Source organism: Hylobates moloch, unplaced genomic scaffold (genome assembly GCF_009828535.3).
Source record: "Hylobates moloch isolate HMO894 unplaced genomic scaffold, HMol_V3 SCAFFOLD_9, whole genome shotgun sequence".
In the NCBI taxonomy this organism is placed as follows: Eukaryota; Metazoa; Chordata; class Mammalia; order Primates; family Hylobatidae; genus Hylobates; species Hylobates moloch.
Genome location: NW_026652284.1, coordinates 53,085,475 through 53,110,083, shown reverse-complemented (window position 1 = coordinate 53,110,083; position 24,609 = coordinate 53,085,475). Strand labels below are relative to the sequence as shown.

The following is a 24,609-nucleotide window of genomic DNA, read 5'->3' as shown; positions in this document are numbered from 1 at the left end:
ATTGTGGGTTTGGGGGAGGAAGACCACAGAGGAAAAATGCCATTCCCATCATATCTTACCAAGAGTATGTTCTATCAACTGTTGATGTTGGCCTTGATCATCTGGCTCAGGTGGTGTGTGTCAGGCTTCACCATTGTAAAGTTATCCCTCCCCCTTTTCATAGTGCACTCTTTGGAAGGAAGTGATTATGCACAACCTACACTCAAGGAGTGGGTAGTTCTGCTCCCTCTCCTTGAGGGTAGACTTACATAAATTTCATGGAATTCTTCTGCTTTTGCTGATTTTTCAACTGAGTGTGTTTACTTACTCTTGAGTCTTAAAAGTTCTTTATATGCTCAGCACACAAGTCCTTCATCAGAGATATGAATTGCAAACATTTACTTTTTGACCACAGTTTGTCTTTTTATTTTCTTAACAGTATTTTTAAGACAATAGTTATAAATTTTACTCAAGTCCAAATTATTCATTTTCTGTTTTCCGGATAGCCAGAAAGCTGGGGTCTACTCATAACTCTGCTGCAACTGCACCTACATTCAGGGCTAAGCAAGAGGGCAGAGAGTAGGTAGGTCTTCCATACCCTTTTGGGATTACAGCTTCTTGAATTACAATGGAAGGGTCCCCCCCTCAGGGTTTTAGGGACCTGCAGACTAGACTCCTGTTGTGGCTGCTGCAGTGGAACTGTCTGGGAGTTCAGGCAAATAATTGAGAGGAAAAAATTTCATTGGTTGTCCCTTTTGCATGTCTTGAGTTAGACCTAGGGGGCTTCTCCTGGCATTCTGTCTGTCCATACTCAAGGTCCCCTTCCAGGCTTTGGGCTGCCTTGATTCCAGGCTGTGAAATTCCATAGGAAAATGAGAAACCACCATAGTGGTACCCCAAGTTCTGGTCTTGTTCCCCAATTGGCCTGCTACTATTTATTTTTCAGAGTCCTCCAGTAGTGATTCCATGCATTCTATCCAAGCTTGATAGCTCCATTTCAGAGTGGGCTTGATGAGTCTTAAGGGAGTTCCAGGCCAAGCTCTTGCCAGGAGCCAATCTGTCTTTGTGCTTTCCCAGGGAGACTCTGTTCTCAGGCTCCACATGGGCAGTACCTTAACTGCAGGCTCCTCCCCTCACCCAACAAGTGCAATGCTGCAGGACTCCAGATCCCAGTTCTCACAGATTCAAATAAGCAGAAAATCACCAAGAACATGTTGCTTAATGTGTGTTCTGCTGGATGACTAGAGAGGAAAAAGGAAGAGTTTCTAAGGCTAAATTTTGATTGGCTAGTGACTAATCCTCCCTTTTATCCATATCTAGGATTAATTTCTTCTAAATCATGATTGCTATTCTGCAGTGATTTAGTGGAAAGGGCTTGGGGATTGGAAAAAAAGGTTTGATTCTAGTACTGAACACTTATTAACTATGAAGGCAAGTCTATAAGCTCATGGAGTCTGCTTTCTGAAGCTTAAAATGGGATAACCTATTGCACACAGTTGATATGAGAAACCAATAAAAGCTGTTTGCTACTGACAAGCTTCTCAGTTGGTTACATCCTCTTCTTCCAGGTTCCTATAGCATTCTGTACTTCCCAGTGTGTAACTCTCAACCCAACTGCAACTACTTTTTCAATGACTCTTCTGGACTAGACTATAAGCTCCTTGAACAAGGCAGACACTGCACTTGCCTGATTCACTACTATATTGCCAGGCATAAGAGTTGCTAAATAAAAATGTGCTCGATTGTACTGTTATAAAACTGATGTTGCTAAAATGATCATTATGATGTTATGTCACATATTTAATATCATATTGTGGTATCAACATAAACACATTAGTAAGCAAAACTAAGGACTTTAAGTCAAAGGAAATAATGAATGAATGAAAATTAATGTTCTGAAGAAAACATGGATTTTTACCACCACTCCTACCAACAAAAATCTATTCAACTCTATTCAAAGATCCAGGTTTGCTATCCAGATACCTCTAAAAGAAGAAAATACAGCAATCTTAAGAAGAATGCATCTTTCTTCACGTTGTCAGGTTGACATATTCAGGACAGAATCTCTCCTTCAGTGCTTAACATTTTGATTCATAGACTGAGGTCTCAGATGCTAAAAAAATGGAAATATGTCCTCTAAATGTCAGCACTGATTTTATGATATTCTAGAAGGAAGCAAATAGGAACACATGAGAGCTTAGGTGTCCTGTCTGAGAGTTCAGTGCAGTGTCTTGGAAGAACCTGAGTAGAGTGTGTGTGGCATCTTGGAAGGATTAGAAATTGGAGTAATGATCATTTATCTTGGTAAAAAGCCCTTAGCTTCTGTATTATTCACAGTTCTCCAGAGAGCAGACCAATGGGAAATATATCTATATCTATATATGTATATAAAATGAGAAATCAGCTCATGTGATTATGGAGGCTGAGAAATCCCATGACCTGCCATCTACAAGCTGGACTAGACTCTAAGCTCCTTGAACAAGGCAGACTAGGAAAGCTGGTGGTGTACTTCCAGTATGAGCCCAAAGGCCTGAGAACTAGAGGACCCAATGGTGTAACTCCCAGTCTGAGTGCAGTAGATCATCAGAAGAGATGTCCCAGCTACAGCAGTGAGGGAGAAAAGAAGGACAAATTCCTTCCTCTGCTCCTTGTTCTATTCAGACCCTCAATAGGTTAAACGATGCCCACTCTCATTAAAGAAGACCATCTACTTTACAGAGTAAGGGCTAATCTCCTCTAGAAACACCTCACCAATACACCCAGAAATAATGTTAAACTAGACATCTGGGTACCTCTGATCTAGTCAAGGTGACACATGAAATTAACTATCATAGCTTCCATGGTAATAGCTATAGAGTTCTATGATCATCTTTCATGGTGGCTTTATTTTACAGCCATTTTCACACTTGTCTATTTAACTAACCATGTTTCCCCTAAACCTATTCTTCCCCCATTTATTCTTTTTCCTGACAAATGATACCACCTGGCCATCCAAGCCTGAAAGTGGGGAGTTCACCCAGACCTCACCATTCATTTCTATTACACCCATATGCACTGGGCTATCCAATCATTTGAATCCTGAATATTTCTTGCATCCATCTCCTTCTTTATGTTTCTACCAGGTACACCACAGGCCTCGCTCTGTCTGAAGAAGACAAGTTGTTGAATGAAATATTTTCTCCTTCTTCCCTCCTGGCCTCCATTAGGTTTCAAGCTTCTTGAGGGTGGGCAATGTCTTTTTTTTCATTTTGTGTGTGTATGTGTATATGTGTTCATGTGTGTACATGTGCATGCAGGTACATGTAGGGGCTCAGACGGCAACCCAAAGAGTGTCAGGCACATAATAAGCCTCATATGGGTATTCATTTAATTAAGTACTAAAATGTCTAAGTGGAAACATTACTAAGCTAGTTTTTCAATGCTGAATTTGGAATTCTGAAGTCAAAGCCGATTGCATGATGTATATTTTCAGGGGAACCAAGAAGTCCTGAGGCATCTCCTTATGACTTGCCTTGGTGCCAGGTCTTTACCTTAGTGTAGTTACTTTGCTGAATGAAGGCAGGGTTTCCAGAAGGGTCCTGTTAAAAAGAAGCAGTATAGGGAAGAGGCTAAACTTTTGGGTTCTGTTGTCAATAGACTTGAGTTCAAATTTCAGCTCTATCACTTTTAGCTATGAAATTATCAGCACATTTGTAATCTTTTGGTGTCTTCATCTATAACATTGTAATGAAATATTAATATCCATACATGAGAATGTTTTATAAGTTAAATAGGATAATGTATAAAGAGTGTTTAATAGAGTGGTCCATTTCCTCCATAGGAAGAGGGATGAGCTATGTGATTGTGGTGAGTCTGGCTTGCAGTGGGCCATGGCTTCCAGAGGTGGGGTTGCTACACTGAAATGTAGGGAACCTAAGTCTCCATCTCTTGTCTGTCTGTCTCTGTCTCCTGCCTCCTACCTGCATCCCTTGAAGCTAAATATCCTTTCTTCCTTAGCTTCTTGCTACCAAGTGATAGTCTTGAGTCAGGGCCTGACCCCTGATACAGGCAGGGCAGCCTTCTTAAGTTTCTCCAGGAGTAACTGGAGACAGATAGAATAAGGATGAGGCCAAGCTTTTCCATTTCTCCAATGCAATTTTACAAGCAGAAATGTGATATCATATCTTGATTTCACTTGTTTCCTGGCTGAAACTGGAGAGAAGGATAAGTGAGTGACTGATATCATTTGATTTTTATAAATGTTAGTCAATATTATTATCATTGATAAGGTGGTAATTGCCCCTGTATGAGTAGGACAGTACATGTAGCCATTAATGCACGTGTATTCAGGAAACAAAAAACAAAAACTGTTGATGGAACTAATTATGGAAGAAAACCTTAAGCACCTGGTGCTTGGTCGGAAGGGGCATCTGTGAGCAAACTAAAGTAAAATCAAGTAAAGAAACCCAGAAGACAAAGTTAATGTGCTGTAATGACCTTGCTAAGGCCTGAAGTTCCTCCGGAGACCTTGAAAAATAAATAACTCACAGAAACAAGTATTCCCAATCAGTTCAGTGATGCAAACATTGATTATTCCTTAGACTGCTAAGTTTGACATACAAAAGACCAATGGGATACACTGCTGATGAAGGAGAAGGAGGTCTAACTACTTTGGAAAACAATTTGAAATTCAACTGTGCAAGTGAGCATAAGCATGGAATTCCTGCGTATAAGAGAAACACTCATTTATAAGCACTGAGATAACAGCAAGTGACTGGAAACAACACAAATGTCCACTGCTGGGAGAACAGGTAAATTGTGACGTCCATATAAGAGAATGCTATACAGCAGGAAAAAATGAATGAAGTTCAGTGACATGTAACAAAACAGATAAATATTTGACACATAATGTTGTGGGGGAAAGCAAGTCCAGAAGGTTATATACAGTTGTGACTATGTAGAGTCACTATGACACTATGTATGATGTCACTTTTTATAATGCTCAACAAGAAGCACAGCTAAGGAGTATATGGTTTAAGTCTGTAAATATAGATGGTAAAATCTTTGATAAACACAAAATTCACTCTAGTGGACCTCTGTGAGTATAGGGAGGCAGGAAAGGGGCACACAGATATTACTAATATTCTACACCTTCATTTGTGTGGTTGGTTCATGGGTATTTAATTTATTATTATGTTGTAAACATGGATGTGTGTGTAAATATATATATATATATACACACATATATACAATATATCACTTTTTTGTATATGCCAAATATTACATAGTAAAAAAATCTTTTAAAGCAATATCATGGTTTTTTGGGTGTAAAATGTTACCTCTCTTGGCTGAGCAGTTCTAGGCAATAATAAATAGGTTGGCTTATAAGTATTTATATTTATGTTTAAAAATAGTTTCTGGTTCCTTTGCTGAGATGGGCAAAGGACATTATCTATGGAGTCCATAAAAATACAATGATCATTCCTTATCATAAAACACATTCACCAGCTAAAAATCATTTTTTTCACACTCTCAGAGAAAATGACTGGTCAGGCCACTCACAGTGGGTCACTCTTGGAATCCCTTGCTGAGGTAGGAGGACTGCTTGAGCTCAGGAGCTTGAGACCAGCCTGGAAAACATAGTGAGACTGAGACCTCATCTCTTCTAAAAAGAAAAAAAATTAGCAGAGCATGGTGGCATGTGCCTATAGTCCTGGCTACTTGGGAGGGTGAGGCGTGAGGATCAGCTGAGCCCAGAAGTTGGAGGCTGCAGTGAGCTGTGATCATCACACTCTGGCCTGGACAACAGAGTGAGACCTGGTCTCAAAAAATAAATAAATAAATAAAATGAAAACGAAAATGACTGGTCAGAGTAGAATCTATGAGTGGACTAGAAAAGACCCTGAGGTTCTGGAGTACTATACACATTATGTACATCAGAGAAAACCATTACGGGGAAGGGTGTTGGGAGGTGTCGGTCAAAGGGTACAAAATTTCAGTTAGACAGGAGGAATAAGTTCAAGACATCTACTGAATAATATGGTGACTGTGGTTAATAACGATGTATTGTGTTTCAAAAATTGCTAAGAGAATAGATTTTTAAGTGTTCTCACTGCAAAAAAATGATAAGTATGTGAGGTAATACATATGTTAATTAGCTTCATTGAGCCATTTCATAATGTATACATATTTCAAAACATTATGTACACAATAAGTATATAATACTGTTGTCACTCAATAAAAATAGGAAACAGTAAATAAATTCTAAAAATAAAATTAAAAAAGTCAGAGATTTTTAAAAAGAATAAACCATTATAATAAAACTCCACGTTATATGTCTTTGGCTTCTAATTTCTAAAAAAAAAAAAAAAAACCAAAGTGAGTTGAGTACTCTGTAAATTCAGTAGGATTGGAAAAATATTTATTTACTTAACTTCATCCTTCTTCTCTAAGACTCTTCCCCTCAAAGCACTGAATGCTTACAGATCTTTGAAATAAAAATAGCATGAGATTTATCCTGACAAAATTCAATATTATAAAACGAATCAATGACAGTTTGCTCCTCTAATGGATTTGGTGTGCAATCATGCAGAACAGGGAAAGGTTGGGAGGTCTGTTGAAGCTTATCTGATAGAACAAGGCTGAATGACATAAAATCATCTTAGAGGTTACATTTACTTCAGTAAGTGTATTCATAAGGAAAAAAAATACTTCATGTTTTTCAAGTCAATGAGACTTGAACCAATGAGGAAATTAACATGCAGGATGTTCAAAGAAGTTATGACAATAAAAATTAAATTCATGTTAAATTAAGATAATCCATGTCCACTTTTAAATTACATTGTTTATTTCTTCTAATCATCTTATTTACTCCTTCTTTGCCTTTTTTATTATCTTACTATCTGTGGGTACGACCCTGTTTTCATTCTAATTTCACACTTGACCAAAGAGCAGGGAAGCTGAACAAAGCTGTTGATATGCAAATAGCAGTTTTGAAGATGGAAGCACCAGATTGTTCCTAAACAGAAGAAAACTGCAGTTGCTTTATTTGACTGAATGGATAAAAAGGTGTCAACATATAATTTCAATTGCTCTCTAAAATAAAAAGTGTATCATCTAGGTTTGAACTTTATACTAAGCATGACAATATTATGGTAAGTTGACAATTATCTTGTTCGTTTCCTTTGCTTTTAGAAATAATCACAGTATTCTTTCAGAAATAAATTTTCTTACTGTAGTTTCAGATTTTGGATTTGCAAAGTCAAAGGGTTTTATTGATACAGAACCTACAGAATCTCTAATTCAGGAAATAAATTAGGTTCTTTGTTTCTTTACTTCTCTAATAAACTTGCTTTCACTTTACTCTATGGACTTGCCTCAAATTCTTTCTTGCAAGAGGTCCAAGAACTCTCTCTTGGGATCTGGATTGGGACCGCTTTCCGGTAACACTTTGAGATTTGAGACCTTGCTGACCTGGAAGGACTGACCCTGGAGGGACTGCCTCTGTCAAAGACAGTACACAACTTGTCTTGGAGTTTGCCTTTCATGTGCAAACCAACCAGTCAGAGCCCATACCCCCAACCACCTCCTCTATGGAGCTCAAGCTCTTACGATCTGGGCCACTCACTGTAAATCTGCCCTAATCACCACGGGGCCAGGCACCATGCAACTAGGGACAGCTCCTCTTTCCCAGAGCCTGCTGAAATTATTCAAACTAGCCAGTACTAAACCTGTTTGCCCTGCCTTGCCTGTTTCTTTGGCAGAAACCACAACAATGGCTCCTGCTCCTTTTTCTTCCCTCTCCCTCTGCTTCCTGACACAGCCTCTGGGGCTTCCCTTTGTGGTGGTGAAATATGTGTCATGCCTCCCATTTCTAGGGATCTGTGAGTATAAAAAAACTTCTTTCATGACAATCATTTCTGCATCGGCGTGTCTTTCTACATCTCAATAAACAAATCCCAGGTACCCTTTTAAAACACCCCACTAAACCCATTAAGATGACATCAGATTTCCTCAGGAATTGTGATCAGAGAAACCTTCACTTGGAATGAACTGGAAAAGTGAGAAGGGGTATTAAACTGAGGTGCCAAGACAATAAAATTTAGTTTGAAGAAAATCTAGTTTTCTGGATGGTTGGTCTATGCACTGCTTGGAAACATTTGGGTGATTCAATTTTGTGGCTCTCCACCTCAAATTAGCCGTCATGTGACCATCATCTCCCACAGAGTTCTTCAGGTCAGTGCAGGCCCAGAAATCACAGAAAGATATATTGCAGCCGTTCAAAGAGCAGTGCAATCATTCTGAGGCTGTACCTTACAGCTGTCACACATGTTGGGAAGCAGAGAAGGCAGAGTTTCTGTGTATCGCTCAAGGTCATCTGGAAAACCAGTAGATGAGGCCACATGTCTCCCAGTTCATTAGGCAGTCGGACACGAAATTCTCTGCATGATCTCCCCATCGAGTCACCCAGGTTTGTTTTATATTTCTTTGTTTGTTGGTGTCTTTTCTTTAGTAGACAAAGAACATTTTAAAGAGTTTTCAGCAGCCTCTGGTTCTAAATGTTAAGGACATTGAGGTTCTATTTATGACCACTCTCAATTGGACAAAAGGACAAGCTAGGGTTGCCTTTCTCTCACCACTTTTCATAATATTGATGTCATCTGCTCAATGTAACATTTGCCAGGTATAGGCAAATATCCAACATGCCCTTGGTAGAGGAGAGAGGTAGTGGAATCATGATGCTTGTCAGCTAGGAAAGAAGCACACAGAAATACTGCTTGGGAAAGGGGTGCTTAATGCCTAGGATGAATAACAAAAATCTGTAGTACTTTATAATGATGTCTTAAATCCCACAGCTCTAGCCTGCCATGAAATTCAAGCAACAAGTACTGCTTCTGCAATACTCAAGCAACCTAAATTGTACTCAGGACTAGTACACAAAATAGATAATTGATTACAAATCTGATTTGAGAGTTTTAGTATGCAAGCAAAAATTTGACTGGCTTTTGTCCTTGGTTCTTGGGAGGTAGCCTCTAAACCCTTGAAATTTTCAGAGTGATAAGGGTGTCTTTGTTATTCATGGTGGGCCTCTGAGCTGGTGCCTGATAGTTTATGCAAATGAAGTGACTCAGGAAGGGGACTGGCTATGCTAGAAAGACCAATCATGTGATTAAAGGGTGGGAGCTCCAAGCCAGGTGATATCAACTCCACCTCTGGGGAGGGCAGCAGGGGCTGGAGATTGGAGATCAGCCTTCTGATCTCTTATCCAATCAGTCTTGTCTATTTAATAAAACCCCATTAAAAACTCTGGACACTGAAGCCCAGGTTGAATGTCCACAGTTGGCAAATCTCTGTGTACTGCCACACACCAATGTGCTGAGAGGGGAATGCATCCCTAAGAATGATGAAAGTTTCATGGTTGAAATCACCCTAGATTTTGCCCCATGTGTATATGTTCTAATTTGTATTTTTTTCGGTAAAACTATAATCACAAACACAGTGCTTCCAATGAGTTCTTTCTAGTCAATTATCAAACCTACAAGGGTAGTAGGAATGCCTGAATTTGTGGCCAGTTAGTCAGGAGTGAGCATGGCTCTGGGACTCTGAATTTGTGGCTGGTGTCTGAAATGAGGACAGTCTTATGGAGGACTGTGCCTTTAACCCCTGGGTAACTATGAGCACGCATGCCCTAAAAATATGCATGTTCATTTTCTCTTACATTCCTTCTCTCCTAATTAACACTGCACATATTTTTAGGATTAAAAAACTCCTTATTGCAGATTTATTTTATTAGTGCAGCTTTTCTACTTGCTAGGTTTCTTTCCCAAGGTGGGGTAGGTAGTTGGCACCAGTTCTCTCTGGATCAGGGAGGTGGAGGGATCCCAACATGCACATTTAATTCAGGAGGTGAAAGAGAGAGCTGCAGTAGCAGTGTGCTGGGTTCTTTCTGCCTATGTCCTAAGTCTCTTTGGACTCTGTCAACCAGGACCATGCAGCTCAGCGAAGCTGGCAGTAGCCACAGCAGTGGAAGGACAAGACACACAGGATCCAGTGGGGCAGCCTATAAGCCCATTGCAAACAGAATACATTTCAAACAACTTTCCTGCCCGTGGGTCCTCAGGATCTGGCTTACCCCTATGGCTTTTTCCTGTCATTGTGCATTAGGCTCCAGCCACATTAGCCTTTTTACTACTGCTCAGCTGTTCTCAGTTTGTTCTTGCTTCAGGTCCTTGGCATTTGTGTTTTCTCTCTGGGATGCTCGGCCCTAAGCAATTCACATGGCAGCTCCTTCTCAGCATGAACAGTTTAGCTCCAATATTACTTCCTTCCAGAGGTATCCAGAGGGAGTGGAAAGGCTCCCCATCTTTCCTTTATCTAGCCCCATCCTGGAGCTACTTCCTAGCCCATTACTTGGCTTATTTTCTTTAAAGGGCTTATTGCTACAGATATTATATTATTCCTATATTTTGTTACAAATATATTTCTGTCTCTACCTCTCCCACACAAATAACCCTAACATAAGCACTGTGATGACATGGGCTTTACAGCTACCTTGTTTACACTGTGTCCTTGGCCCACGGAATAGTAACTGGCAGTTATTACTGGATGAATGGTGGAACAGCATTCACCAAGTGCTGCTCACTGTGGTAGGTGGTATGAGGCTTTTAGGAAATGCACAATACTCATTTCTTCTCTTAAGGAACTATGGAAACTGAGTCACATACACATATGAAAGAGCGAACTGCAGTCATTTCTGTGGCTCCTTCTGCTCTCTACTAGGTCTCATTCAAAGTCCTGCACTTGGTTTTCTCTTATTCCTGGCTTTACGGACCTATCCTCTCCCAGATTTCAAATAGTATCCCTAAATCACTTTCAACAGTCTCAACAAAATAGATAAAAGGCTGGTTTCTTTTTTTATATTATTTTTAAAGGTTAATATTGTCTCTCTGGAAGCACAAAGTAAAGCTCCCCCCCAATAAAAAGAAGAATACAAAATCTGATAAAGGAATTGGGGAAAAATACATAGGAAAATAAGATTTAGGGCTCCCAAATTCACTAAAACTACATTATGAAATATAAGGCCATCTTAACTACAAGAAAAAGACTTATGGAGCAATTATTTTCTCATATTTTTCTAAGGGCAAAGTTTTAGTAGGATTTTATCTGATGTGGTTGACATATTTTAAAGTATAGTTGAATCTGTATAATAATATGTGAAACTTACAGGAAATGTGATAGTATATATACAATATGTCATAATTTCACTGTCTTGTTAAAGATAGAAAAAATACCATTGGTTGGTTGCCTGTCTCAGAAGAAAAAATACGGAAAGCAAATAATTTAAATGAGTTACAATTTATCCAATTTAGAATCAAATAAAAATGCCATGGGCTCGGCGCCAAAGATTATTCTTGGACTGGAATTTGTTCAACACCCTAAATTTAACTAGCTGCGATCCCTTTTAAACTGCCATCCAATACAGTCTTTTGAAATAAAGAATGTGCTTTTAAAGGGAAATTGGCATTCCACCTGAATATTTATTCTCTAGATAAACACATGCAGTCTTTTGCAACACACTCAACGTATACTAAGGAAGGTACAGGTCACGGTTAGAGATGACACACACAAGTAGTCATGTGCTTTCTCTCTGGGCCATAACTGCCTAGAATATTGCCACATTTATAACTTGGTTATGGACAGGCAACTTTAGTGTCTAACATTTCATAAGGAATTGTCTTAATGTTTCTTAAAGTCATAATACACTACAGCTAGAAAAGATCTTTCAGAATGTTTAGCTGCAATTCAAGGTCCTCATTTTATATATGAACAGGCTGAGGCCATCATTCTAATACCAGTAAGTGACATATCCATGGTGTCACCTGGAGCCCACGTCCTCTTTCTTTTATTTATGGATGTAGACTGCACTTCATTAAAAATAAAATATGACTAAGAGTCGTCATCTGCCTGAAAGGTGCTCATGGCTGAGTGAGACATAGCCCATACCATGTTTCTAGTCCTGGGAACATATGGGACAGAGCTGGTATAGATTCCACCCCAACCCCAATGGCAACATTTATAAATGCTGTTAAAGTGTAGCTATCATTTTTAAAAAATACAGAGCCAAGTCTGAAAGAAGAATTTATCATCAGACGTCATGGGTAAAGTCATAGGCTGACTGCAGGATCCCGTGCATTGGCTCTGGCCGACTCTGCCAAGGATGGGAGATGTGAGATGTGAGTGGAAGCTGGGATGAAGAATGCTGCGGAAAGCCAGATCTCTGGAGAAAATGCCCCTTCCACGCACAGGAGGACAGGAAACGTTCTTCCGATACAAGTACCTAAGGGGATGAGGAGGTTGATCACCACATTATTTGTGGTGTGGGAAGTTAGAGGCCACCTGGATGCCCATAGCTGGCATGAGGGATCAGCCAGCCAGAGAGGCAGCAGGCCAGCGTATTCTGCCTGTGGCTCTGAAATGTGGTGAAGTGGGAGGTGTCTCCAGCGATAAATAGAAATCCCAAGGCTGCACCAGCCATGGGTGTAAAGTCTTAATTTATACCACCCTTATGGTATTAGGAATCCTAAGCAAAGACAACCCCTACCTAGCTAAACTGTTTTTCAAGTGAGAAAGCAATATTATAAACATGTTCAAAAAAAGACTACACGAATTTTTACAGACCTGTTCTGAATTACTAAAGAATGTACTTCAAGAAGGCGAAACTTGTACTCAGACGGAAAGAATGGGATTCAAAGATCAATGGTGAACAAATACAGTTTTAAACTATGGCAAAATCTAAATAAGCCTTAATTGAAACCATAATAACAATATAATGTAAAAACAGGGTAGCAAAAATATACACAATTTGAAATATAAGCACATGTTGGTTGATGGGCATTTAGGCTGGTTCCATATTTTTGCAACTGCAAATTGTTTTGCTATAAACATGCATGTGCAAGTGTCTTTTTCATACAATGACTTATTTTCCTCTGGGTAGATACCCAATAGTGGGATTGCTAGATCAAATAGTAGCTCTACTTCCAGTTCTTTAAAGAATCTCCATACTAATTTCCATAGTGGTTGTACTAGTTTACATTCCCACCAGCAGTGTAGGAAGTGTTCCCTTTTCACCACATCCATGCCAACATCTATTATTTTTTGATTTTTTAATTATGGCCATTTTTGCAAGAGTAAAGTGGTATGGCATTGTGGTTTAATACTACTCAGCCATAAAAAAGAACAAAATAATGGCATTTGCAGCAACCCTGGATGGAATTGGAGACCATTATTCTAATTGAAGTAAGTCAGGAATGGAAAACCAAACGTCAAATGTTCTCACTTACAAGTGGGAGCTAAGATATGAGGATGCAAAGGCATAAAAATGATACAATGGACTTTGGGACTAGGGGGAAGAGTGAGGGGGTGGAATGAGGGATAAAAGACTACACACTGTGTGCAGTATACATTGCTTGGGTGATGAGTGCACCAAAATCTTAGAAATCACACCTAAAGAGGCCAGGCGCGGTGGCTCACACCTGTAATCCCAGCACTTTGGGAGGCCGAGGCGGGTGGATCACGAGGTCAGGAGATCGAGACCATCCTGGCTAACACAGTGAAACCCCGTCTCTACTAAAAACACAAAAAATTAGCAGGGTGAGGTGGCGGGCGCCTGTAGTCCCAGCTAGGTGGGAGGCTGAGGCAGGAGAATGGTGTGAACCCCCAGGGGGCAGAGCCTGCAGTGAGCCGAGATTGCGCCACTGCACTCCAACCTGGGTGACAGTGAGACTCCATCTCAAAAAAAAAAAAAAAAAAAAAGAAATCACACCTAAAGAACTTATCCATGCAACCAAACACTACCTGTTCCTTCAAATCTATTGAAATAATAATAATAAAAGAAATATATGCACAGATAAGAGAGTCACTAATTCTACCTGGGGAGTAAAGAAAGAGTTGATTTTGAACTGAGTATCAAAGGCTGAGTAAGAACTTAGCAGGTAACAGGGGGCAAAAGGAGGTTTTCAGAGGTAAGGCTCCTAAGTACAAAGGTACATGGAACATTCTAGAAACTGTTCACAAGCCAAGTGTTCATGGGGAAGTGGCAGAATACAAGGCTGGAAGGCAGGCTCCAAATCTGGTCTTCTTCCTTTCAAATCAATGTCTTCGGAATCAGCTTCTATGAAATGTCAGATTACAATAAAAAAGGGATATATAGAAAACACATGAAATTAAAACATAATGGAAAGAGAAAACTCTTCATTTTGGTAATCAACAGTATTTCGGTATTTCAGTTCACACACTTTGAAAATGGATCTGAAAAATGAACATGTCTTGAGAATAGAGAAATACAGATTACAAACTGTGAAAGATCTAAGACATCAATTAAAATACCCAAAGTTATAATATACAGGATGCAATAACCCATGGAACAATTTATAATTCATTTTTCTCTTGCCGCAAATCTCTACCTCTCAGTATTAAAAAATAGTTAAGTCACGTAAATTTCAAAATGCTTGATTGTAGTTGGAAGAATTGACAAATGTAAGATCTTGTGGGAAGAAAGGTAAGTATTTAGGATTTAAAGATAGGCTGAGGGATTTTCTTTGGCTGTAATTCAGACTAAAGCATTCAAAGGAGAGTTCAGGGCTGGAAGCACATTGTGAAGAAAGTCAAGGTTGTATTTCTCCATCTAAGCCTTTTCCTGCTCTGCCCCTTCCTTTTGGCAGCCATTTGTTCATGGGCCTCTCATCTTTTCCCCATGAGAACTTGCTCTTTGGGAAGGGTTTTATAAGCCTATTCATATGAGATATGAATGACTACTATGGCTTAATAGGGTATCTTCCTCTGCCATATTCACTTTTTAGTAGGGGACAGTGGCCTCAATTTCTTATTGAAGAACTTGAAGCCTTAGCCAGTTACATTGAGAGCTGAATCTTGATCTGAGGCATTCCAAGAGCCCTAGTGTTCAATACATGGGTCCCTGTTTATATCCCCTAGCCATAAATCTTGTTCTGAATCTGTTACAGGAATGATCACCTCATTTTCTCTTCTGGGTCAATGTCAATATGTCAATAAAGACAGTACTTGTTTGATATGACACAATTTCAAACATCATACAAATAATTCAACTTGATCTGAATTTAACTACTATTGAATATTAGCCAGGCTCAAAGAATATCAATATCAAGCAAATTTAGAAAGAAGAAGATACAACACATATGTTCACAAGGAAGTATTTTTTTTCTTAACAGACTCTGAAACTCTCAGAAGAGTATTTAAAAAATGTTATTCATTACGTTACTATACTAGGCCCAAAGTATAGCTATCTAGAAGCAGTTGTACTGTTCCAATAAATCAATCAGCAAATATTCACTAAATGTTTGTTTTGTGTACAGTATTGTACATGGCACAATTTTATGTGGTTTCTCTCTTCTCTTTAGTTAGAAAGTTAGAATTCCCATCAAACAATCAGAACAAAAAATAAAGGGATGAACAATATGGTACTGATAGAACTGATGATTGAGTACCCTTTCTACTTCTTCCAAAGCTTCCTTTGATCTACAGGACAAAGTCCAAATCCTTTGCCATGTTTTAGGGAATCCTTTTTCTTGGTCTCTATTTATTTTTTCCAGCATCATCTTCTAGCACATTCTTCTATAAACTCAAAGCCCCAGCCCTACCAAACCATATGTAATTTTCTAGATTTATCATCTGTTTTTGCACCTCCAGGCCATTCCTTCTGCTTGAAATGCACTTCCACTCACTTTTGCTTAATTCCTACTTGTCTTTTTAAAAGTTTTCTCCCCTAAAAAGTCTTCTCTATTCCCTAAAAAGTTTTGTGTCCTCCAATTTGTTTCTATTGTATCTATGTCTTTAACCCTATGCCAGCAATTTCACAAAGTATTGAAATTACTTCTCTACTTGTCTAATTCCCCTGTTAACCATAGTTTTTAAAAAGTGAGTAAGAATCTGTACCTCATTTATATTTTTGTCCCCAGTGCCTAATGTGAAACCATGGCACATAATAAGTGTTCAATAAATATTTATTAAATGAATCCCAGTTCTGGAGGGTGGGGGTTGAGAGGAGACAGATGGTAGGTAGATTTTCTTCCAGAGGGCTGAAATATTTGACTATGAAAGAAGAAACTTTGAGTGAGAACACAGTAGATCAGAGTGATTATGGGGTGATACCTATGAAACCATATAGGATATAGGTGAGATAAACAGATATACTGAAATCCACAATATATCCTAAAGCCAGGACCTGTCACTTGTTACTTGAAAGGTAAATTCAAGGAGAAAGAAAATAATCTTTTAATCCTAATAAATGGTATAGTTGGAATACGTAAATAATTTTTTTTAAAAACCTATTAAACTTGATGTCAAAATGAAAACTATATCCTATGTCAAAATGTTCCCAGATGCCCCTATTGAAGAAAAACTCTGGCTAGATGATAGATGTTACTTAATATGATAAAACTCTTTTAAACTTAACTCTTGGTTCAGTGTGTTATTATCTTGCCAGGGACGCTCAAACTTGACCCTCTGTGCCCTGGTACTGAGCTGCATTTTGCCAGAACAACCAAGTCGCAGCAACCAATTAATCTTAATCACCACATGCCAACTGCGTGCAGTTACAGCAAGACAGCAAGGAGTGGAGTAGAGATGACTTGCTTTTCTCCCAGGGATTGGCAGAGGGCATAAAGGGCTTTATGTGGCTCCCCACATTAATGCATTGGTGTATTCAGTGACATATAGCCAGGGCTGGCTCTGAAGGATAGACGCAAACACTGGAGAGAGCTGAGAAGGAGGAAACAAACTTGGGGCTGGCAGTTGCTATCTTAGAAGACAACTTAGACAACAGTCCTTTAAGCATCAAGAAACAATCTTAGAAGTCACTTTTGATAGAATGAGCACTCAGGTTATGATTTGGTGATCAATTCCCAGAGGGGCTTCCTGCCTACAGTCAGAGTTTAGGGTGAGTTAAAGGTCGGCACAAACTTCTAATAAAAGTAGAAAGACACATGTTTGTAGTTCAGAAATTGTAGGTAGTCATTTCCTCTAAAATGAGGGCTCTTAACCTTTCTTGAGGTGTCATGGAGCCTCTGAGAAGTTGGTGGACATTATGGATCATCTTCCAGGAGAAAATACACAATTCTTACACGTAACAGAGCATTGGCTACCCAAACCCCATCTCTCAGAGAGCCCCTCAAGTTGAGGACTCTTTTAAAGAATCTCTGAAAACTATATTGGTTTAGAGTATGTCAGTTTGTGTAAAAGGGTATATTTCTGATATGAATAGTCTGGAAATTCTTGATTATACATGGATGGTGCAAGGCTGCAGTGGGTCTAGGGCCACCATTTCCAAAATGAGGAAAATCCTGCATCTCATTCGGATATTTTTTTAGTGGTACCTGATAGAGGTGTTTCTAAATTATAGTAGAAATGCCATCAAAACTAGGGAATCTGAAAAACAAATGTTAGGAGTAAAAGGCTCTGTAACCATGAAGAACTGAGTTTTGCGTATTCTTCTGAGGAGAAGGAATGCAGACTATTGTCTGTTCTTGAACCTACAGCAAGACAGTCCTCCTCAACTGTTGCCCCAGTCCACCCCACTGCCATGTCCAACTACTAGTTAGTACTAATAAATTTAGTAATCTTCCCATCTTACCGCAGAGGACTCAATTTGCAACTCAATACCTCAATCATGATGTCTTCCATGCTGCCATGAAGTTTGCCAATTATAATAGTTGAAACTAAACGTTGAATCTGGCTATGTACTAGAAAACATCACAGAAGGATCTACATTCTCTTTAAATACTACTATTGAGAACATTTATCTTCAACTAATTTGCATTAATGAACACTGCTAAGTAGCCACGTTTACAAGCTGTGAAGGTGTAACCTTGTCCCATAGTAACTCTGAATTGAAGCCAAGATTTTAATCAGAACAGGCTATCAATTTTGCCCATAAGGAGCATTTATTGCTTAATATAGCTGGAAAAATCCAGATATGATCAGTCACAACTAATGGTCCTTAGTTGGAAGGCAAGTACATTGCTGTTTATTTAGTTCAGAAATTATTTGCAAACTAAACTATAATCCAAGCTTATGTTAAAAAATCAGTTAGAACTGTCATTAGACTCTTTCACAAAGCTTATTTTATGCTTAAATATCCTGAGAAAGGGTACTTTTTACTAACTGCAAATTTTCAGTCACCTTGGTTTCTTGTATGCCAAATAACACAAATAAAAACAACCATAACACAAAAGCAAAAAAAAAAATAGCAACTTCATTTCAATGCTGCACAACTGTGAAGCACAATTATAAATTATTTAGCTTAACATGTAACATATATAAATGTATATACAAGGATAGAAAAATATTTATATGTGTATATTCTTTCAAGGAGCATATCTTCCAAGCAATCACCAGTACATTTACTATAGCAGGAATAACACTAAATTTCTCAGCAGTTGAGGTTCCCTGCAGTAGAGTGCTCCCAAAGAAATCTCTGACATCATTCCAAAATAACTAATCACATGTTATGTTAACTTGGCTCAGTTTTTACCATTGTATTTACCTTTATTTCAAATTTCAGTTATAAACTTTAAGTTAATTTAGAATGCATTATCCTTGTATCTTGTTAGTTAGAGACTGAAGCGGGGGTGCTGAAAGAGTTGGCTGGAAGGTAGGGGATAATAAGAAATGAATCTGAAAACCAAGCAAACTCTTTTTCTGTTTGTTTCAAACATGGCATCTTGTCAAACAAATGTAAGGAGAATCCATGGTTCAGTAATGAATGAACATTAACACTTGTCGTGGATTCTTAAGACGAGTTAATCATTTTAGGTTTCAACTAATGAAGCTTGGAAACTGATTATCTTGTTATTTTACTAATAACAACTCTTGGGATAAAACCAAGGTAGCAGACAAGTCCTCCAGTTCTCTGTCATCAAAATAGAATAATATATTTCTGGTCCACAACCTCATATCCAAACATCTTGGGGCCAGATATATTTTAGAATTCAAGCTTTTTTTGTTTTTTAATTGACGGAGAGACAATAGGTTGTATATATTGAATTTGTATAATATGGCCATCAGAGAATCCAAATCATTCATATTTTTTCAGTGAAATGTTTCAATAGTCACATTAAGTGGTGTAATTATACAATAAGTAAAGACTATTAGTAGCCTCACATCAGTTCAGGTCAAGTTTTGCTGGCAAGTGAGTTTTGGTGCAAAACTTGAGAAATATTTCAGTTTTCAGTGTTGTTGGAATTTTGGAATCACAGAATAAAAACTTGTGGGCCTGCACAGATATATGGAAATTGTTTCCATACCATATTCTCTAAGCAGTAGCAATCATCAAACAACTTGTCTATCAACTTGTAGTTTGATTTACTGGGAAGCTATAATTTATATGAAAGATGAAATTTGGCCCACTCTGCCCAGTTTCTGCAATACATCTTAACAACATCCATTAACAACAATCTTGTTGGATCTGAACAAATCAAGAGACTAAGGGACTGGCAATCCATTTAGTAAATGACTGCTATGCATACTGTGTCTATGCTAAACAAACTGTGCCCTACTGCTCCCAAAGACAGACCAGGATTGTTCTTCTTCTTAATATATTAAGCAAATAAAATTAGCTAGTCCAATGTGTATTAATACCTGGAGAGAACACACAGAATAGAAAGGCCAGCCTTGATGAAGTAGGAATGAGATTCAGTGTCTGAATTTTTGCCGATTGTACTAGATGACATTACTACACAGTAAAGTTTGAGAATCACTGATCTAGACAATACCTTGTTACATTATCACCTCAGCTGTTTTTGCATGGGAGACCTTTACCCGAGCTGAGTATCAAGGTTGACGTACAGATTTCTTGCGGGAAATAGGAAATTATTGCCATTTTTTGTGGTAAGATACACAATGACTTTTATGAGCAAAATAATATGTCTTTCTGGGAAATGATGTGATTCTAATCAAAGTACTTTTGAAAGCCTCAATACTTATCTATAGCAAAGCACAAGAAATAATCAAAAAAGTCACTTCCTGGTGACCAATTCTTATTTGTACAAATTGTGTTAAATAAGGGAACTTCATTCCTGGATGCCACTTAGAATTGTGAAGACGGTGGATTGGGGAGTCTGTGATTTAAATAGCTGGGGTGGTATAAAGTGACTATAATTTGACTATGAATCATGGTGATGCTCACAGGAAGATTGTGACAAGGAGACAAAGGGGCCCCGCTGTCCATTATAAACCACTGAATTGCCTTCAGATAAATGCATCTTGTCCTTTGAGTGGAAGCCACCTATCAAATTTCCCCCATAGCCTGTTTTGTTCATAGTAGTGAAAATGCACTTCTTACAGTACAAGCTGCCTAATTCATTAGCACAAGCCTGCATGGACCACCTGCCTCGCCCTGGTGGGGAAGAACAAGGGAGAAAAGAGTTCAGAGTTTTCTAAAATGGCTGACCTTTATCTGAAGCTGTCGAAAATCTTCCTTGTTATTATGAGGTGCTCCATGCACCATGCAGCCAGGTAATCCCCTAGAGCATGCCTTCACTGACTGACATTAATGTCCTCTTTCAAGACGTAGTGTTCAGTCTACTTGGTATTGAAGACATTCAGGGGGCATGGCAATGAGCCTCATTCAGCTTTCTTCTCCCAGGGAATATTCACCCATGGTTACCAGAGACACACCTGGTATCGTATTATGGATCCTGTAGTTCAGACGTCATAGTAGCATCCAGCTTCTTAAAAATACCTTTTCAGTGTGTCAATACAGGTAGGAAAGATTTCAGACAATTCTTCAAAAAATATTTAAAAGCACCAAATGACACAGATGTCCTCCCTTTATATCCAACAGTTTGTAACTTCATATACATGCTCTTTGGAAAGAGCTAGGGGATTCTAGTTGAACCAGTCTGAGTGATAATAATGGGGACATATTTTGAAATGGTTGAAGTCAAAGTTTCATTATAAGAACAAAGACGATAGGCTGCTGGGATGTACTGATGTTGGCTCTTATTTTCACCAAAGCTGCCTGTACAGGTTGAGCCTAGGCTAACAGTATGAAGCACTTTTGAAATGATAATGCTGTGTTTGTAGTCTTTATGGATAAAATACCGTTACGCTGAATCTATGCTACAGTTGATAATGAGACTGCTTTTACATCTTAAAGGAGTATCTAATTACTAAACCTAAATGTTTTCTATTCCAGATTGCAGATGATAAATACTCCGTAAGCAATCTTCCAAATCAGCTTAGCAGCCTGGGAGAGGATCGAGGAGAGTTGCCTTTAAGAAAAAGCAGCATCTATAAAAAGAACTGGATCAAAAGTAGACGCCCGATCACACACCCACTGTGGCTGGGCTGACAAAAATAGCCACTTGCACAGATTTAGTTCACTTCAATGTCAGGCTTCCCCCTCCGACCACTCTGTCTCCCTTCCCACCTCCAAGAATTCAGTGCTCATAGCAGGTGACTTCGAGTCATCCACACCAAACATGGGGCTACATCGAAAATCAGGGGCTACATCAGAAACTGCAACTTGGGGTGATCAGCTCAGAACACTCCTATTCCTTGCTGTCCTAATGACTACCTTCCTGGAAAAGGATGGTTTTGGAGTGTCAACATGTAGAACATGTCTACAGGGTGCCGGGTACCATTCTGAATGCTTTACAGGCACGACTTCATTGAGTCTGCTGACAGTCCTATATCACAGTCATTATAATTCCTGCTTTACAGATGAGGAAATGTTGACTCAGATAAATCACATATTCAAGGGCATATATTTAATTAGTGGTAGACTCTGAACCCAGATCTGATTGCGGAACCCATGCTTTCAGCCATTATGCTAGGCTGCCTCCTGTTTGGTCAAGAATGGAAGACTCATTGCATGTCCTGGTTGAAAGTCCATCCTGGTTGAACTGAGTATGTCAATTATCTACACTTTGTCTCACACATCAAAGCCAAAGTCAAAATTCTTGAATCTGGTTGGCTTGTATTTTAAAAAGACAATGTAAGTGAAAAGTAAATAAAGGGATATCATTTTGCTAAATCTTTATTTGAAAACTGAACACACTATGAGAACACATAGCTTAAAGGTGATAAATGAAGTTGCATCTCTTAGTATAACATCTGCTCAGACTAAATAACAACAACCTTCACGTTTGTATGACCTTCCCTCCTTCTGTTCTTCTTTCTTCCATACCTTCTCTCTATTTTCTCCTCCTTACTCCCTTTCTCTTACATGTTAATTTATCTTTTCATGCATTTATCTGTTTTTTTTTTTTTTTTTTTTAAGCATCTTCAACACATCAGGCAGGGTGCTAGGTGCTGGAGATGCAAAGATAAAATTACTACTCTCAAAGTGCTTACATTTTAGTTGGGGAAAGAGGTGAGTCACAGGTAAGTGATAGTGCAGGATGATATACTTTACGACATGGACATCTCATGGAGTGCCATCATAGCACCAGGGCTGAGTAGGCAGCCTAGTCTTAGAGAGGTACAAGACGCTCTTACACATCTTATTTTTAATATTATGCCTTATACTTAATATTAATCTCAAGCATGGTTGAAAAACAGTTAATAGATGGAAGTCATGCTTATGCAACCTACTCCTTTCCCCAAGTCCGCAGGATCGCCAGCAATGGCTGAAACATCTCAGTTGCTGTAAATATGGGCTGGCTAGGTGCTTCTAAGTACTTTCTTAGCTCATCAATTCTTGCAGTCAAAAATCCTTTGAAAAACAAATCTAGCTATGAACTAAATATCTCAATTCTATGAGTCACATGTTCTTGCAATGTCTAAATGTTCAAAGGATAGAAAGTGACCAGCACAATGTTGCCAGATGTTCCCTAGAAGCCTGTGGGCTGCCTCTCAGCAGCAGAGTCAGGGAGGAGTGAAGACTCATTACACCACTACAGCTTGTCACATAAGCAGGCTCTGCCTCACATTCACTTGTAAAGTTGGAGTTTGAGTTGACAGACCGATAAACTGTAGTGCTCACAGGTTCTAGCTAAGGAGTAGCACCTTCCAACTAAAGACCTGCAGCTAGACACATAATAAGCTGCCTCCGAATAGACAACTGTACAGACAAGTAAGAAAGCTACTACAGCAGACAGCTCAACTCCCAAGGCCAACAGAATAAAAGAAAACATATTCTGTGGGAAATAAACAAAACACCCTGTACCAGATAGAATCCACTTGGCTGCAGTGACTTCCAACAGAGGCTTCCTCTTGGCATCTGAAGGAGGAGATTCAGCAGGCAACTCACATCTAACTGTGTAGAAACCTTTTCTATTCTACAAAGATGAATTAGCTAAACTCATGGGCACTACCAGATGCTACATATGACTTCAGCAGAGGCAATCTTTAGGCAGCTGGTTCCTAGGAAACCAAAGTGGCCCCAGACTCACAAGACTGAAATTGGCAAAGATCTAGCTTACCAGGCATAACATCAAAGAATCAGAATTTCTAAAATCAATTATCTGTTCAAACATAGAACACTTTCCATTAGAAGTTCTGTGACATATATTGATTTATGATCTGTTTTTCCCTCCTCTTCATTTCTCATCGTTGTCCTGAGAGGAGTGGCCTTAGCATTTCACATTGCCTGAGAGGCAACGGAAGCTGAGAAAGGTCAAATGATATGTTCACACTCACATTGAACACTGCCTCTCACTTGTGACTAAGCGCCACACTGCATCACAGTATTTATCCTTGAGGAAGTGGCCTTGCCCAAAGCAGCTCCTAAACTGGTACCTTTTATATGAAGCTGCTGTCTTCTTGTCTGTGAAATATTTTTAAAAGCACAGTAACACTTGGTTAATGGGCAAACTCTCTTGGCAGATACTTCCATGTTTAACATACAATGATGATTGATGTTCAAAATGAGGATTGCCAGATTCTGAAATGCCTTCTGAATCATTAAAAGAAATCAATTATGTCCAATATGGTTTTGTCTTCAGTGTATTTAATTGTATGTTAATTCTTAAGTGAACTATTCATCACTGATATATATGATGACGTTCTTGCAAATGAAATATGTGAGTAGCCAAAACATTTCATCCTCTGAAAGTATAGGATAATATATGTACGATGCAAGATGTTTTCCTCTTACTCTCTCCATCTTCCCCACTCACCCTTCCATGCAATCCACCTTTATAGCCCAGCTCTTTGAAGCATGAGTTTCTGGCCACTGCAACAGAATCATTAAGGATCCACATCTCACATCCAGCAATCATTTCCTAGCCCTTAGTGAAATGACACACAACAGAAGGGAAGGAATAGGAAGAAGAGTTAACCATGGCTTCCTGGTCAGGAAAGCTAAACCCCTGCATCACTGTTTTTGTACAAGAGAACATCTTCTTCTGGTATGAAGTCTTCCCATTTTTTTTTTATAGTCTAAGGTGGTTTGTTTTAGTGAGAGTTATCTGAACAATTTCTTAAAAATACGATTATAAGAAATTGTCCAAGTTGGCTGGTCTTCAGTAGTTCAACATTGGGCTCAATTATACGTTATGATTCTGATGTTTTAAAAAATTACATGCTATATTCTTTCTCTCTACACATACTATATTTTACTTAGATGATTAACTCTGCCATTTTATCTTTGGAGGTTCAGTATTCAAAGTAAAA

The 24,609-nt window shown here is 38.8% G+C and overlaps 1 protein-coding gene and 1 long non-coding RNA gene across 2 annotated transcripts in view; both read right to left on the bottom strand.

Moving 5' to 3' along the window:
• Positions 1-24,609, bottom strand: part of KCNB2 (potassium voltage-gated channel subfamily B member 2) — a 399,812-nt gene that overhangs the window by 180,532 nt on the left and 194,671 nt on the right. The window lies entirely within an intron of this gene.
• On the bottom strand, positions 3,237-23,218 carry LOC116813318 (uncharacterized). The gene is made up of 3 exons (XR_004370944.2): positions 23,162-23,218; positions 5,521-5,588; positions 3,237-4,798 (listed from the first exon to the last, which is right to left on the bottom strand). It is a non-coding gene; the product is annotated as an uncharacterized LOC116813318 (long non-coding RNA).